This window comes from Macrobrachium rosenbergii, chromosome 20 (assembly GCF_040412425.1).
Source record: "Macrobrachium rosenbergii isolate ZJJX-2024 chromosome 20, ASM4041242v1, whole genome shotgun sequence".
NCBI lineage: Eukaryota > Metazoa > Arthropoda > Malacostraca > Decapoda > Palaemonidae > Macrobrachium > Macrobrachium rosenbergii.
The window spans coordinates 17,393,712-17,412,500 of NC_089760.1; the positions used below are offsets into that span (position 1 = coordinate 17,393,712).

The 18,789-nt window shown below is 35.7% G+C and overlaps 2 protein-coding genes across 4 annotated transcripts in view; one reads left to right on the forward strand and one right to left on the reverse strand.

Annotated features, from left to right (window-relative positions):
* The window catches only part of LOC136849102 (cytochrome c oxidase assembly factor 6 homolog), a 45,525-nt gene extending 34,726 nt beyond the window's left edge, over window positions 1-10,799 (reverse strand). For both annotated transcript variants that reach the window (XM_067122062.1, XM_067122060.1), the window contains exon 1: window positions 10,645-10,799. The gene's annotated coding sequence lies outside the window, so the exon portion shown is untranslated. The remainder of the gene's footprint in view (window positions 1-10,644) is intronic.
* Window positions 1-18,789, forward strand: part of Ttc30 (tetratricopeptide repeat domain 30) — a 138,248-nt gene that overhangs the window by 27,617 nt on the left and 91,842 nt on the right. The window lies entirely within an intron of this gene.

Below are 18,789 nucleotides of genomic sequence, written 5' to 3' on the forward strand. Positions count from 1 at the left end.
ATGAGCAAATGAAAGTGCGGCAATCAAGATGAAGCAGCGGGATGGTCTGTCTTTGAGAAGACAGACATGAAAACACCAATGAAAGAGCGGGCACCTTGTTGACACGCCTGCTTCGGAGACCGAAGACTTTTCAAGTAACAGTCAAGCCTACACATGCAAACGTCGTCACGGCTATGCTCCTTTAGGTGAACATGTAGTAGAATCGATGGTCGTAGCCGAGCCCATTTTCAAGACCAGCCTCCAGATGGCACCTCTAGCTCTGTCTGATACAGGAGAGAACTCCTGCTGCCCCTTTGGTGTGTTGCCTTCGTTTCTGTTGGCGCTGATCACCGTTTCATATGTGAACACATGATTCCCGCCCCGTGATCATCGTGGAAACCACACGGCCTACAACATAGAGGTCTATTGGAACCTAGTATAGCGAATAAGGCCGTGACCTATGACCCAAAGGAAGATTCTTATCAGTGTTAAAGTGTGACAGTGCGGATGATAACGACACAGCTATATGTTCCGACTGGTAAGGCGTCCGTGTGGGGCAGTTAGTCAGAATTATTTCAGGTAGAGGAAGGTTCAGTAAAGTTTATTACTGTATTTCTGGAAGGGTTTCCATATTCATTATACATCATTGATAACAACTATGATAAGTCTCAAGACTTGATTATGAATTTTTTTATACTTTAATTTGCTTCTGGTAATATTATTCCTCAACTAAAGCAAGAGAGTACTTTCCCAAGACCAACATATCTTTTTTCGTGAAAAACATTATGTAGCACAGTCTTAAGCACGAGTCACTGACAGTTTTAAGGGCAATGTCTGATGCTCAGAATCAGCAATAATTATGACACATTTTCAAGGCTGGTTAACACGTTATTCGGGTAATGGGCAACATTTGTTTTGCACAGCTTGTATCAACACCAGTGCGAGAGACAATACACCAAATGATATGGAAAGTGCAAAAATCACTAATTTTCATAAACAATTAATTGTACAGTAACTCTGAATTAAAGTGCTCTACCTAGAACAAAGCCCCAGCTTTGAATCCTGGTCGGAGCAGATTACTGATATTTGTGGCTTAATATTTATAGGGATAATAAGGTCACGTGGATATGGTATGTGAGATTTCATATATATATATATATATATATATATATATATATATATATATATATATATATATATATATATATATATATACATACATACATACGCATACTGCAAACATAGTAACTCACAAAAATGAAAGGTTAAATATAAAGATGCTTAGAGTAAGCTCTTGTTGACGGATTGCCTCAAAATCAAGGAAAGAAAACTGATCAAATAGCAGCTTATCGTCAGAGTAAAGTGGAAATGGATGTACTATAATCAATACAGACTTGAGATGTCGGTTTTCCTTTATCCAAATGATACCAGTCAATGGAGTAGACTCTGGTTCCAGAATTAAAACACCTTTCGTTCGTTTAGGTACATTACCAGCATTCCTGTAGATGCGTACCAGTAATAGTTGATTCTTAAAATATTTCGTCTATCCGGTTCTCCTCTAGGACAAGCTGTATTAACTTTTCACCTTTTCGGTCATCACAGTTGCCACTTCTTTTCTTGGTAGTCACTTCAGAAATAGTGTATCCAGTAACTTAGAATTTTGTGTTGATTTCAGTAATGTACCAGTGAATACGATATCATTATTTCTTCACCAACAAATCAGGATTAGTGATTTGTCGTCATATATAATAACTGAGAACCATCAGAACGAAGAGGTTTAAATTTTGTGGAAGGTTTATCTTCTGATTGTAGAAGAGGATGACAAAATATTTGATGCTTCTGTCAAGTTCAGCTCTTACAATTTCTTTCATTTTTTAGGAATGGTGACGGTTTCTTCTCGGCAAATGTCTAATATTTTACCGGGAAATATTTTCAATAACACTACCATAGACAAACAGTACAGAATAGAAAATCATTTACCTTCACATGTCACACACCACCTATACATGCAGGTATTTGTGCTTTAACATACCAACGCATGTAAATATATTTTGAATCAAGAATGAAACCTATGGCTTGGAAAATTCATCAGCATTACACTGAGCCACGCCCATTGCATTTACTGCGCCATTCACCCCTCAAGCAGGCACCCTTGAAATACCAGGATACTTATGTCCCTTCCTTTGACCTGCCAAAACGTTGTTTTCCTTCACCTAAACACTATCTGTCTCAAAACAATCTACCGCTTCTGCGCCATAAGCGTACAGGCAAGGCAAACATCGCCTTCCCCTGTGTTTACCTGCGATGGCTGCTCAGGATCTTGAAGGGAAGAACACCACTGTTCACATGCCGCTATTCTAAAGAAGTAAATTAAGCAGATATAAAATATTTTACTTTTTTTTTTTAATGAAAGACTAAGATGATCTGATGATGCGCAATCATATAATTGTAAAGAAAAATCTTCACCCTTCTTTCATGATTCTTCCCTCAGTATCGTTACAAATATAGTCCCCTTTATCAATATCCTTTTTGTTGATCTTGCTCCAATAACGGTTGACGTCATTGTTCTCATAAATATAGCTATCGCTCTTATCTAACTACCGGGAAATGACTGCAAGTTCCAGCAGTGTCATACGAAATGAAATTGAACATATTATATATATATATATATAATATGAATATATATATATATATATATATATATATATATATATATATATATATATATATATATATATATATATATAGTTTTAAATATTTGTTTTTTAAAATTATTTGCATCGATGGTGATTGTATCATTGACTTCCTCTTTCAGCAAAGTATCAAATGTGTGACTCTCACCATAAGTCCTGGATACTTTGATACTTTGCTGAAACGAGAATTCAGTGATAAAATCACAGTCGATGCAGATAACTAAAAAAAAAAATAAAAAATTAAAGTGCATATTTGACACTTTAATAGAAAGTGGACGATATATTGTCATTGTTTACTTGTGATATCCATACGTGTTAGGTAGAGTAATTATCTTTGAGACTTTACAGGTGATTCCAAAATTAGAATTCGTGAAAAAGCCTAGAGGACAGAGTATGACTAAAATTTCAAAACCGAAATGGGTAGGAACAGAAATAAGTGTATAATGTTTCATTTTCTGATCTCTAAGGAACTATATCCTTGTTATAGTTTATGGATACAAGTAAGCTTGTTTGTAGAAATACTTTGTCAATATTTGGGTTATCTCACTTGATCACCGCGTAGGGGGTAGTGTCGTCAGTGCAATGTAGGCATTACTTAAGGGTCTTTGCAGCGTCCCTTCGGCCCCTAGCTGCAACCTCTTTCATTCCTCTTACTGTACTTCCGTTCATATTCTCTTTCTTCCATGTTACTTTCCACCCTATAATGACAATTGATTCACAGTGCGACCGCTAGGTTTTCCTCTTGTTACACCTTTCAAACCTTCTTACTGCAATTTCCATTTCAGCGCTGAATGACCTCATAGGTCGCAGTGCTTGGCCTTTGGCCTAAATTCTATATTCTATTCTATTCTCACCTGATCATACCACAGATGGTCCCCGCTGGGGGTTAGTGTTATCAGTGCACCTCATGCGATACACTGTAGGCATTACCTAAGGTTCTTGGCAGCGTCCCTTCGGCAACTAACTCTGACCCTTACCATTCCTTTTACTGTATTTCCGTTCATATTATCTTTCTTCCATCTTACTTTCCATCCTCTCCAAAAAATTATTTCAGACTGCAACTGCGAGGTTTTCCTCCTTTTACACCTTTAAAACCTCCTTTACCCTTAGTTGTACATTCAGCGCAGAATGACCTCATAGGTCCTAGCGCTTGGCCTTCGGCCTAAATTTTATATTCCAAAATACCACAGATGGTATTCATTTTATGGCACTATGTCACTGACTCTTGTCTTACCTATTGTATTGTGTGATTCTCTTATATACAAGGTTTACATATTACAGTCTGTACTAATCAGTCATCTGTGGCGCAGGATTTTATGTTTCACACATGTGCTTGAATTTCGAAGATGAGAACATTCTAACACGCGTTCGAGTATTGCTCTAAATAAAGCATATATTAGCATTTTCTTAACTGTATTTGATGGGGTAATAGTATATTTAGGCTTCATTACTTTTGCTTTTACAAAGAAGGGTTACTGGTATGTTACTTTTGATGTTGAAAAAGAATATTCTTCAAAGAGACTTCAAAGGAATGTTTTTTTAATCGAGGTGTGCGAACGTCGCAAAAACCCAACATTTGTTTGCCTTGAAAGACCACGTGACCCTATTGACTGAAATAGTTAGTTTATCTGTGGTATGCACGATAAAATAGCTGGCCGTGGACACTCGACTGGTTTATTACTGGTCATGAAACAGATTACAGCCTATCTCTCTCTCTCTCTCTCTCTCTCTCTCTCTCTCTCTCTCTCTCTCTCTCTCTCTCTATGCATGCGCATCACTGCTTTCATGCGATGTCCATTATATAACCCTTTCCAATTTCCACCTTCCTTTTCTCCCGTTTCTTTATTATTTTCGTATATGCAAAGTTATATCTTCTGTCATTTTCAACATCATAATTAGTTTTATTAAACATGCTTTATTATCGACACATTATTTCTGTTTTCACACCAACTTTCTCTCATAGTCCTCTAGACTAGAGCTCACGAGAGCCAGTAATAACTTTGAGGTTTTTCCATCAGCTGGAACGGCCATGCATCCCAAAAACGACTTTTTCGCCGTCATGTAAAGCAGATATTTTTTATTGGAATATCTGTATTTTCTACTTAATTATAGTATTTTTTTTCCTTGCCATATTAATTCAATCTGCAAGTCCCTTCTCAGTTTTGAAAAGAAAAGGCCATGTATTTTCACACCAGCTTTCTATTTATATTTTCCCTAAAATAGCCTCAGGGAAACTAGAAATATGTTAAAAAGTTGGTGTGAAAATACATTGCCTTTTCTTTCCAAAACTGAAAAGGGAATTGCAGATGGAAACTAATATGGCAAGGGAAAAAAGACGATAGCCAAGGAAAAAATATAGATATCTCAATAAAAAAAAAGGTACCTGCTTTTACGTGACCGCGAAAAAGTCGTTTTCGGGATCCATGATATTTCTAGCTGATGGAAAACAAACCTCAGAGTTGTAAATGGCTTGCGTGAATGCTACCCTAGACGACTGGTACAACATTAAAAATTCATTTTACTGCCGAAATACGTAAACATTTTGAGAAGGAAAATTATTTGCTAATGGCGCAATCCCAAAACATTTGTAACAGCATAAAATTGACTCACTCATATGGCTCAAGTGTAAAGGGGCACTGACAATGAAGCGAACTTCTCCAGAGTAGAGTACCCACATATCAAAAGGAGAAATCTGAACGAAGAGACGTAACGTTCAATCAGAGTTGTTATATGATGGTGGCCTTGTGACAACACAAGGTCTTGATCCTCAAACAATGTGTAGTGCTTCTTAATTTTTAGTAGGAGAAGTTAGTGTATACAACGAGTTCTCCTCCGATGCCCTATTAGATGCATACCCTCAGCACTTCCCAGAATCCGGAAAAACGTAATAGTCACAAAAAAATAAAAGAAACTTATTAAAAAAGTAACAAAGTGTGAATCAATCACACAGCAGTTGGTCACAAGCAACATCACAGGCAAAGTGAGTTTTCAATTTTGTTTCTCTCTTTCTCCTTTTGTTGGTAATACTGTCATTTTAATTACAGATACGTACTGTGCAAAGCATTATTCAGAAATGAGGAAAAAGCCTGAGTTATCCTTTGATTAATGAATAAGTTACAGTTCTCTGATGCAAGACTCTCGCCCACGGAGTGCCAGAGTGCTTTTGAAATCTACGGGGTTCTTCTCCACATTTCACTTATTTATCTGACCAGCATCCTCGCACCAAGGTATGGGCTCGATCTTGAGAAAGACGGCCGGTTAGGTATGCTTCCTTACAAAACCTATTGCACCCCCGCTGAACTATGTACTTGGAAGTTAGTTGTTTGCGACAAGATGCAACCTTAATGGAATAGGACATGGGATTAGAAACCTCATCCTAGAAGACTTGTTGGAAAATAATAGCAATATCCTGTAGCCAGCCCCTCTAAGAGGAAAATGCGTTCGTAATTTACTTAGGGAATGGCGCCGTCTAAAGGTGAAGCATGAATAAATATTTACAAGCGATGCCAGCTGCTGGAACTGTTTACATATCATTATTATTAAAGTTACAAAATATAGAGTAATAAAATAACTTCTTAACAAATTATTCACGACTACGCTCTTAATTCGTCCATTCGCATCACTTTTCGTAAGTTTTTCAGTTTGTCAGAGAAAACTTTAAGTGCATATGTGACTTTACTTCCTGCATGAAACAATCGGCAGAATCTGTAAAATAAGAAAATAACACTCAATTCAGGTACGAGATTTTTATCAGTAATTTAAAAACGCAAATCGTCATTGAACATTCTAATGATGCTAAACGGTCCGCTCATCCGTATTTTCATAATCAAAAGGTCTAGCGAAATCGTTCCTTTTATTAATTTATGTTTTATCAGCGCTTCTTCACTGAGCACCTTTGGAGAGAAAGTAAAAATTATGGTGGCCAAAAATAATGGCAGAAAACGTAATTTATGTATAAACTTCAATAACTTTTTTAAGCCTATCTTGCAATTTATCAATTATGTCTTACCATGCTCGCTTGCAGTCCATGAAAACAAGTATTTATGCAAACACACATACATTATATATATATATATATATATATATATATATATATATATATATATATATATATATATATATATATATGTGTGTGTGTGTATATATATATATATATATATATATATATATATATATATATATATATATATATATATATATATATACACATATATATATATATATATATATATATATATATATATATATATATATATATATATATATATATATATATATATATATATATATATATATATATATATATATATGAATTCAGTATGCATTGCCAAAAAGCGACAAATGAGTATGACCATGAAAAGAAAAAAAAGAGGCATAACTGGGCTTCTAAGATAAACCCTCCCTGAATGTTTTCCGAACATTATAATTAGAAAATTAAAAGTATCCTTATGACAATTGCTACTAATCTTATTTGGACTACGAGTGTAGAGATCATTCTAGTGTCTACGAACTTGGGTTTTGAAAGCAGTTCGATAATTGTTTTAAGCCCGTGAATCATGGAAGATGCTGGTCTCAATAAGAACAGAATTTTTTTATCATTGTTAGTAGTAGTTAGGAATATGCGTTTCGTGTATGTATATATATATATATATATATATATATATATATATATATATATATATATATATATATATATATATATATATATATATATCTTAAAAAATGGTGGAACTATTTATAAACATGTATGTCTAAGCAGTGTTCTCGTGGAAGGAAAATAATTAACAAGGTTATGTCCTTTAATTCTGTAAAAACGTTTTAGCAGCTAATGTACTTCCGGTGTCAATGACAGTGGTTATTGTGACGCCAATTCATAGAACTAAACCAGTCTATAACGAGCCTTTTTATGGGTATCCTGAATTACATAGCGAAAGCAACCAGGTACAAATTCTGGAGGAGGACAGGCAGATGGGCAGGATCCATGAAAAACCTTTTGTGTCTTAGAAACAAAGAGGAATTTTTTTTTACGGAACATCGACTGCCTCCTACCTACACAACAGGGCCATCAGCAGCGCATCAAACCTCTGTCTCACAGTAATTCTGTACTATTCAGCAAAGACTGAAGGATGCCATAAAGTTGATTTTCAGTAGACTTTAAAGATGCAGCTGTTATTTCCTTTCCTCAGTCTCCTCGCAAGAGGCACCGTCTTTGTAGGTTTCTTTTGCTAGGTCTCCCTCTCCTTCCTCCCAAGATTTCTAATTTATACATAATTTTCTATGTGTGCTTGTGCATGTATAGACATTCATATGTGTGCTTCCACAATTATTTGCAATTTTTTGCATTTTATAATAAATAAAATACATTGTCAGAAAGTAAAAAATGATCTTATTCTGCGGCAAAATAAAGGTAATACTGCATTTGAACACCGCCTTTTTTTATAGGCAGCAAGTGCCAAATAATGGATTGATAAGAAATAGTAAATGTAGTTAACAGTTGAATTGAATGTTAACCTTTCTTGCCGATAGAGTTCCATGCTTATACAACTTGAAGATAGTCGAAGAATAAAACTAAAGTTTTAAAATAGAACATCATTATCCTGGCCTTTGTAGTTGCCTTTAAATCCTCGCGATGCGTTGGAGAACGATAGTGTTGCTCCGATCATTTATAAACTGGGACCAGCAAACAGTGCCGCCCATGTGTTACCAGAAGATACACAAAGCACTGATTTATTATTCAAACGAATACTTTGAAGGCTTTTAAAAAAAATTTACAGCTGCACTTTAGAACGTTCATCTGTCCTGGTCTCTGATGCCATCGGTTAAAAGGAGAGAAGAAGAATGGCCGTTTTCAGCGACGTAGCTTTTTTGTTCGCTGTTTCAAGACGGGCTTTGCTATCGTTTCACAGCCATTTCGTCTGAAGTTCATCTTTACCATTATTTAATTTTTTTTTCTAATTTTAAGTAAGATGATATAGGCAATAGAGCGGCGGGAAGGATAACGTTATCTATCTATTTTTTGACGTTCCATCAGATTTTGTCATCTATATTTCTTAATAATAGACGTCACTCTCCTTTCAAGAGAATAAAAATTTGATTTAAATTCCGAATACTTTATATCAGTTATTGACAGAAATTAGTTTTCATAGGATAAGTGGAAACAAGATATACTGAAATTTAATCTACTTTACAGACATATTTTCTCCTCTCTATATTGTATATATATATATATATATGTATATATATATATATATATATATATATATATATATATATATATATATATATATATATATATATATATATATATATATATATATATATATATATATATATATATATATATATTGTGTGTATGCGTATGAGTGTGTGGGTTCATGCATTCTTTTATATGTACAGTATATATGTACATGTATATAAATATATATACATACATACATACATCTATATGCATATGTGTATATATAGATAGATAGATAGATATACGTAGTGGCAAAAGGGTTGCTGCATTTGGAAGTTTGGATCAAGGTATCTTGAGATGGTACGGTCGTGTGAGAAGATTGGGTGACGATAACGTAAAGAAAACTGCATAATTAAGAAGTGCTAAGAGGAAGGATATGAGGCCCCACAAAGGACTGGATGCGTGCCGTGAGAAAAATACTGGAAAGGAACAGCCAGTTTATTTAGGAAACGAGAGTGCCTTCAAGTTGAAGGTGACTGACGCAGGGTGTATGTAAGGATTTGATGTGGCGCTCATGCGTCTTCGGTATAGGTGCATAAAGTTCATAATATTGTTGACGTTTTACTACTTGTAAAGTTCATCCACGCTTCCCTATTTAAAGTATGAATTTCACAGGCTTTTTTGTTATTTTCTTCCAAAGCCACCTTATGTTTAATATATATATATATATATATATATATATATATATATATATATATATATATATATATATATATATAAATGTACATGTGTATGTATGTAACATAAATGCATACATTATATACATGTATATAACATATATATATATATATATATATATATATATATATATATATATATATATATATATACATACGTATGTATGAAGAATACAAATGCTCCCTTTTTTGTTTGTGCATTCATTCTCCGCTGACGAAGGAAATGAAGCAGTTCAAAAACGTTCGGACCTTTATACTGCTTTTAAATTAAATGAAACTCGATTGATTAGTAGTTTGCTTTTCAGCTACCTGATGAAGATAAGAAATCTTTCCGCCAGATTGAAAGAATCAAGAAGCGAATTATTAACTGTCCAAAAGTGATGTAAATTTCCCATATATATATGTATATATATATATATATATATATGAAATTTTTTATCACACCGTGATTTATATACAATCATGAAGCTACAAATGTCGTTTAATATCAAATTCACGCTACCTCAGGAGTATCTCCGATGGAGAATTATCACCGAAGGGGAATTTATATAAGTGATAAATGAACAGGTACCACTGGGACGCGAACCCTTGACATGGACCCATTCAACGACTCCAGTGGACGTTACCACCGCGCCATCAAGAGAGCAACCTCTCTGATGGCGCGGTGGCAACGTCCACTGGAGTCGTTGAACGTTGCTCTCTTGATGGCGCGGTGGTAACGTCCACTGGAGTCGTTGAATGGGTCCATGTCAAGGGTTCGCGTCCCAGTGGTACCTGTTCATTTATCACTTATATAAATTCCCTCGGTGATAATTCTCCATCGGAGATACTCGAGGTAGCGTGAATTTGATATTAAACGACATTTTTTGTAGCTTCATGATTATATATATATATATATATATATATATATATATATATATATATATATATATATATATATATATATATATATATAATGTGTTCAGTAATTGGATAATTTATGTAATAACAGGTGACAACTTTCAGAACAATTTATGCAAACTCGAACGCACTGACTGTTATGTAATGCATGACTTACCCTTCCGTATGTGAGTGTGTTTTTATGTTTATCTTGCAGCCGCTCTTCTACTTCTTCTTCCTCCCTTTTTCTCTTTGCCGCTTTCTCCTTCGCTCTCTCTAGGGATCCTCACTTTACAACCGACACAGTTAGACTGCCAGAACTTCAGCGGTCTCTCACCTCACGCCTTAGACCCCATACCTTTCTTCCCCTCCTCATTATCTCACTTCTCCCCACGCCCCCCTTTTCGCTAGGTTCCTCCTCGACTCCCTAAAGGGGCCCGTGTTGGTTATTGCTCCCTGCCACCTGGTCTTCCTGTCCTTACCTTCCCGTTCGACCCCCTTTTCCTACTCCTCTCGCTCGTGCCCCGCTCTCAGCCAACTTTCTTAGCGTCTTCGTCGATAACGTTATGCTGTCTTAAATACATGATTTTATTATTTTTATATATACCGGTAGCCGTGATGGTGTGAGTGTCATTTTACCAGTACAAGCTTAGTTTGTCTTCTTTTTCTCCTCCTGCTGGTATTGGTGGCCATTGAACCAAAAGGAAATCCCCAGGGATTATCAGTTGTTCTTTTATAGCAGCTCCGCCCCCACTACCCGCCCATCTCTCTCTCTCTCTCTCTCTCTCTCTCTCTCTCTCTCTCTCTCTCTCTCTCTCTCTCTCTCAAACCGTATTCAATCGTCAGTTCATTACACAATGAAGGATACTGCAGTATTATGAAACCACACCACCACAAGGTATCGTGAGTATGTCTCTTCACGGCCATGAACAGCAGCTTCAAATCATCTTCAAACGAGCATTTATAACAATAGTATCTCAGATAACAGTTGACAACCTGGGTTTTAGGTTGAGGGCTGTGTCCAAAACTGAGACAATGATGAACGGAACTGATAGGAAGATAGACACAGATTCACATACGAATCTAGATGATGCATGGGACCCCTCAGTAAAGGAGTCAGGTTATGTCTTAAATTTTACTTGGATGGAATAATGGAGTTTTTGGTGAATCATTAGTTACTTTATCAGATAAGTTTTGAAAACTTTTCGTGCTCAGAAATAATGAACTTAGTTATTATTCACACTTGTACGTGCACAGTGAAGTTGATATGGAAAAGACAGACCCAGTAGTTATGATTATTTCTCAGTGAATAACGTACAAGTCCCTTCCCCCTAGATAGATAGAGTGATGATATTGGGTGTCAAAATATCGACATAAAGGAATGGAGATTGCCTGCAGTTAATGCAGTCCACGCGCATGTTACCCTTTAGAACAGCCAGAGTTCAGTTATTTTCAAGTCGTCCAATAAATGCTATTTCGGAATGAAAAATAACAAATCCACGAACTTTACGAGAAAATGGTCGATACGCTTCTCTTAAAATGATGGGGAAATACCTTCTGGATCCCTCATCCCCGATTATGTAGGAATTTCAGTTTCACAGGCGAAGTTGCTAAGAGTGAAAGGATCAGGAACAGGACAGCTGCAGGATGTCTAGCTTCAAAAGCCATTATTAATAGGTCAGGTCTGTTTCTACTGTCGGTTAACGTTTTACCAGCGGTAAATATTCAAGAAATGCATTAGTTTCGAGAATGGTGAACTTAAATTAGGTTCATCTTTGTTGAAGCTGAATTATTTCTTGTTTTTTTCTGTTTTCATGAAGATTATCCTCACCCAGTCTGTAAGTTCTATTTGCTCCACGACTGTTTTCAGAATATTGGTACTTCTACAGTGACTAAACTCACGCATCCGGAGCTTCATCAAAATCAAATTTCATTGCTGGCTGCGTAGATCATTCAGTTTATATAACTGTCTCATAAGACTATCAACAAACACACCTTTCGATGCGACAGCAACTTTTTTTTTTTCTTCTTCTTTTTTGGTCTTAGTTCACCTGGAGCCTGTTTAATTAGTGTGAAATTAGATTAATGCGACAGAGGGCTCTGACGTCACTGGCCGAGGAAGGAAGTGGGAGCTTTTGCTAAGTTAGTGATGGAACCGGAAAAAATAATTAGGCTCTGATGTTGATTTCCTCTTCCTCGTGAACCAAGAGATGAAAACTTTGTTTTATGTAGGTGGCGTTGCACATGTGTCCCTTTGGAATGTTTGACGTTATAACATGACCTTAGTATTCTATTTTTTGCCTTAACTCTGTTAGTTTTCTCCCTGATTAAATGTGAGTTTAGATAGCGAAGTTATATCTAGATATCTTCATGGCGGTCCCGAATACAGATAAAAGAGGAGGGTCAGTGGCAGGGCTGCTTTGTATAAGCGGTCAAACGACCAACAAGCATTGCAAAAATGTCCGGCAGCGCTTGAGGGTCCGGTGGTAGCGACGACTGGTCACAAGAAAGACAAAACGCCAACCACAGTAACACTTTTGCAATAAGACTGGTCTTTCTATCACCAGCTAAGCTGTGTTGGATTTGGTCAGTAGCTGAATGGGTAACCAAATCTGAATGCCTGACCCACTAGCGCAAAAGATCCCATGACTAATACCAAAATTTGCGACAGACCAAGTGAATCTTGGATGAAGCCGCAAATATTCCCAATCAGGCCCAAGGAGCAAGCTGGGTGAATGTGATTATTAGTTAAATAGGCGCTTCGGGTATGGAACCAGGGCAGAACCATAGGGGAGGCCATTTTATAATTATAGCCGCTAATGGCGTGAATCTACACAATAGTCACCTGGCAGGTAAGCAACGGTCAGGTAAGCTTAACTTAGCCGGGACCGTTCTTGCAACTCAGAAGACACGATTTCAAACCCTGCTTGAGAGCTGAAGTTCAATTCTTTCATTTAAATATATTGTTACGTGGGTCATTCGGCTGATGCGTTTAATTATTAATCACTGTGATTTACATAGCCTTGCTTTACCTAAAACCAATGTAATCCTATCAATTAAGGCTAAAAGTTACCAGAAAAAACAGATAATTAACGTAATTAGATTCGTTGCCAGTTGAAACTAGGTTACTGAATATATTGATTTATTCTGAACACATGAATTAAATAAACCCCATTACTCAACCATCTAGTTCAACAAAAAAAAGTGAATGAAATAAAAAATCTTACAGGAGCTAATAGCAGCTCCCTCCAACTTCGTCCCACTTCGGAAGCATGATATTCAACATGTTAGTGGATGACGCAACCTGGGAAAACTCTTGTGACGCGCAGATAAGCAATTCCAAGCACAGGACTCTAGTATATTATTGTTACTCTTTCTCCAAACAAGCTTAGGGCCAGGTTCCAAGGCATGCGCAAGTCTGGAAGAGACGTATCCAGATAACACTTCGAATTCCAGGACCTCTCACTAATCATAAATTGACTGCAAGGGATGTATCTTAAATCAAGGATACTACGTTAACACCATGGAGGATACTTTATGCAATCTCACTAGGCACCTCTAATTGTACTTTATATAATTGACTTCATAAATGGGATATGGTTTACTTGGATTTCCTTAGTCAGTGACTGTTTAAGAGAGAAATTGAAAAATAAGGGGGAGGTCTAAAGGGAGGAACTGGGAGTAATTGTCATCTTCAGACGTACCGTGGAGTAGATAATGCAGCGATCTATTGCATCAGAAGCCCAGGGACCGTTGAAGAGGCAATTTCCCCTGCTGTTCCACAAGAGGGGAAGGGACAAAGGGAGGAGGTTCGAGCTGGGTCAAAGTGTGTGGGTTCATGCTTGGAAAACTCCTCCCACTTGATGGCCTGCGGGTAGCCTGAAAAATGACAAAAAACTCGCCAGTACAAAGGTCATAGGAAAGTAAGCTTAAGGTATACCCTAACTAAAGGTGACCCTGCTAAAACCTACCCTGTTGAATAGGTCCCTAAACTAAACTTCAAATCCCTCGATGTTGGTTGGTATTTTGAAAAACAGTCAGTTCTCTGGCTTTCCTCCCTAAACTGCTTTGCAAAAAGAATGCTTTGGTGCTTTCTTTTCTTTGTATTTTGTTTATATTTCTACTAAATCAAGTAAGAGAGGTCGAACAGTATAAATATTTGTAAGAATATATATATATATATATATATATATATATATATATATATATATATATATATGTGTGTGTGTGTGTGTGTGTATATACATACATATATACATACATACACATAATTACATACACATATAGAAATATAAATATATTATATATATATATATATATATATATATATATATAGATATATATATATATATATATATATATATATATATATATATATATATATATATATATATATATATATATATATATATATATATTGATATGGTTGTAGCTGAAGGCTATGGGAACTTACCTTGGGCAGGCAAAATCTGACTCTAATAAAGGGTTCAGTTTAAACCATATAAAAAAGGAGTTTGGCTGAGGGCCTTCTTCAAAAGGGGAAAGTTATTGGGTAAACACTTAGGTTTCACTTAATTAATTGTATTTACATTAGAAAAACACACATATCAGAAGAATGGAAGTGTAAATAAGGACAGGGGGACAAAGTCCTGTCGTATAGTAAGATTTACAAAGGGCACCGCAGGGGAGAGAAAACAGTAGTTATGCCACTGTGCACACAAGATGATAACAGGTCCACAGCAGGCTAACTCCTATCTCCAATCGGTTACTTAGCTGCAGGAAGGTGCTTTGGTCCAGGAATCGAGGAATTGCATAGGAGGTGCCTAGAAAAGCACTCGATTCTGATAACTGTAATTTTACACAATCACATTACACTTTCTTCATTGATTCGTAAATTAGCATAACACAAAATGAAAGCAGTACAGGTCTTGCTGTAGGTATATCGCACTTTGAAAGGAAAGGGAAAAATAGGAAGGGATTACAGGGACATGACTGACATGAGAACCTTGACTCTGGTACATTACCTTCGTCGGGAGATGGATTCCTCATCTTTGGTGGGGCATCAGGAATGGAGGGTAGTGTGAAAGGGGCTCACTACAAAAATAACTCAGGTTCTGGACAGCCATGGGGAACAGCAAGGGGCAGGTCAGGGGAGCCAGAGAGAGGATGGAAGTGTTTGATGCCCTTATATATGATTGGGAGATTATGATTCCATTCCTTGTAGGTGGCACTGTATGGCGGCAGAAGCACATGGGGCGTGGGGCATCTAGCCCAGTTGTTCAAGATGGTGTTGGTCACATGGAGTTGCTGTCTCTTTTGACTGAGGTGGGATTAGCATCTCCAACAGAACATCACCTAAAATCAAGGTCTATGGGCAGTCACTTGGACAAAAAAAAGGGATTAAGGGCTTACCCAGAAGGGTAGTGGTGAAAGGAGTCAATAGGGGCGAATCTTTCCCACAGCTAACCTTTTACTGTTTAAATTAAAACAATGGACATTAATTCAGATAGAAAGTAAAATGTTCTTATACTGCACGCAACTCTGCTTCTTGGAGGATGAGGTGGAACTCCACACAATAGTCACCTGGCAATTCAGCAACACTCAGGTAAGCTTTACTTCACATATGCCGGGCCCGTTCTTGCAACTAGGAAGACACGAGTTCAAACCTGCTTGAGAGCTGAAGTTCAATTCTTTCATTTGAATGTTAGTTATAGCATTATATATATAAATATATATATATATATATATATATATATATATAATATATATATATATATATATATATATATAATATATATATATATATATATATATATATATATATATATATTATGTATATATATATATATATATATATACATATATATATATATATAGTATATATGTATGTGTGTATGATATACTGTATATGAAGTTAAGCTTACCTGAGTGTTGCTTAATTGCCAGGTGACCTTAGTGTAATGAGTTACGCCATTATTGCGTATAATTATGATTATATATATATATATATATATATATATATATATATATATATATATATATATATATATATATATATATATATATATATATATATATATATATATATATATATATATATATTCTGTGTGTAACTTACATTTCCACCATCACCCTAGGCAGAGGGATGAAACGATAGTGTACTTGTAACCCTGACCATAGCCAGCTTCTCTCCACAGGCCAACAAAGCACCCAAAATGAAAACACGGGCCCGTGTTTCGAGATAGTTTACAATATCCTCTAGGTCAATGGTTTTTAACTGGAGGTCTCCGGACCACAATGGGTCCGTGTCTATAGAGTAGGAGGTCCGCGAGAAGTTTTGGAAAATCACAAAAACAATAAAAATATAAATAAAAAAATAAATAATGACAATAACAACAACAGTTCAGCCGCAAGTAACATCTCCTTTCAGGATTGCTGGATAAGTTTAATAGTTGTTTTCCTAATATGTCGGAGGATGAAGAAGCCACATATAAATGGATTGTAAATCCCTTTTCTGCAAATACCGAGACCTCCCTTCCATCAGGCTCTCCATCCAAGCTATTAGAAGAAGAGCTCACTGACATTTCATCAGATAGTCAGTGCTCTGAAATCTCTGTTCAAGGAGACATCTTTAGAATCATTTTAGGCTCAGTGTCATAATGAGTTTCCGTCATGTCATAAGATAGCTATGAAAGTTCTTATCCCTTTTAGTACATCATATCTTTGTGAAGCAGGCTTTTCCAGCAATGACTGCTGTAAAAACAAAATATAGGTTCAGGTTAGACATTGAGGATGATATGCGCGTTTGCTTATAAAAAATTGCACCTCGTATTGATATCATTATTTGTACAATTATTATTTGTAAGCATAAACAAAATGTTTCACACTAATTTTTATTTTTTACTTTTAAAATGTATCATGTTTTGTTCTTTAGTTATATTAATTCCAGGTGACTTATGTTAATTTTCTTCTGCACTTCAGCTATATTAATTCTAGGACCTACTATGTTCATCTTCTGCAAAGTTGAATTTTCGTATTTTGTTTCATTTTTAGAAGGTAGATTTTAAAAGTATGTATTCTTAAAGAAACTGGAATGTCATTTCGCTAATACTCTTTCTTTACTCAATAGTGTGTACAGTGCTTGTTGTTTAAACACTTAATTATCACACGGATGACATTTCAATGTTCATGCCCAATTTATTATGGTACAGGGGTCCGGCAATTTCATTCATGATTACAAGGTGTCCGTGAAGCTTTGGAAGTTGAGAACTACTGCTCTAGGTAATCTTGCTGGGGCCAGCCTGTCTCAACACAGGCCTGCTTATACAGTCTGAAGAATGCAGATGCCTTGGTTCATCAAATCTTACCTTAGAGTTTACTCATCGGAGACTACCGTGCCTATTCTCTTATAATAGCGTCAGTTTTTACTGTACGGACACACTAGTATACACACGTGCATACATTTATGCATAAACACTCACAGACACATGCATGCATATAATTTATATATACATATATTTTTATATGTCTGTGTGTTTTTTGTGCGCGCGCGCGCTTGGTATAGCAACCGCACAACCGCTATAAATAAGGTCTAATATCCAATGAGTCAAAATGGATTCCAGCATCTTCCTTGCTCAAAAAAAAAAAAAAAATGGGGGGGCGTAGTTCTGGCAATTTACCCTTTTGACGTCACTCCCTCAAGAAGGGAAAAATGTATATGTTGAAAATTTCAAGTATAAATAAATATGTATATATATAAATATATATATATATATATATATATATATATATATATATATATATATATATATATATATATAATATATATATGTGTGTGTGTGTGTGTGTGTGTGTGTGTGTGTGTGTGTGTGTAGAGAGAGAGAGAGAGAGGGAATTTCAAATGTTGTTTGATATCGAATTCAATGTGCCTTTGGAATAACATACACCCAGAGTGAATTATAATTGATAAGTGTTTATGCTTCGGCCAAGGTTCGAATCCTGGCCGAGGCAGAAGCAATCATTCAATTTTTTTATTTTCTTTGGGTGTAAGCTATTCCAAAAATACAGTGAATTAGACATTCAACAATATTAATGGCTTAATGTTTGTGAATATAAAAGCAAGCTAAAAGCAGGAAACCGTCTTTACACATGCGTAAGTGACAAAAATTCACGCACAAATAGACATACACATGTCTACATATATGAATATATATATATATATATATATATATATATATATATATATATATATATATATATATATATATATATATATATATATATATATATACACATTTTTATATATATATATATATATATATAT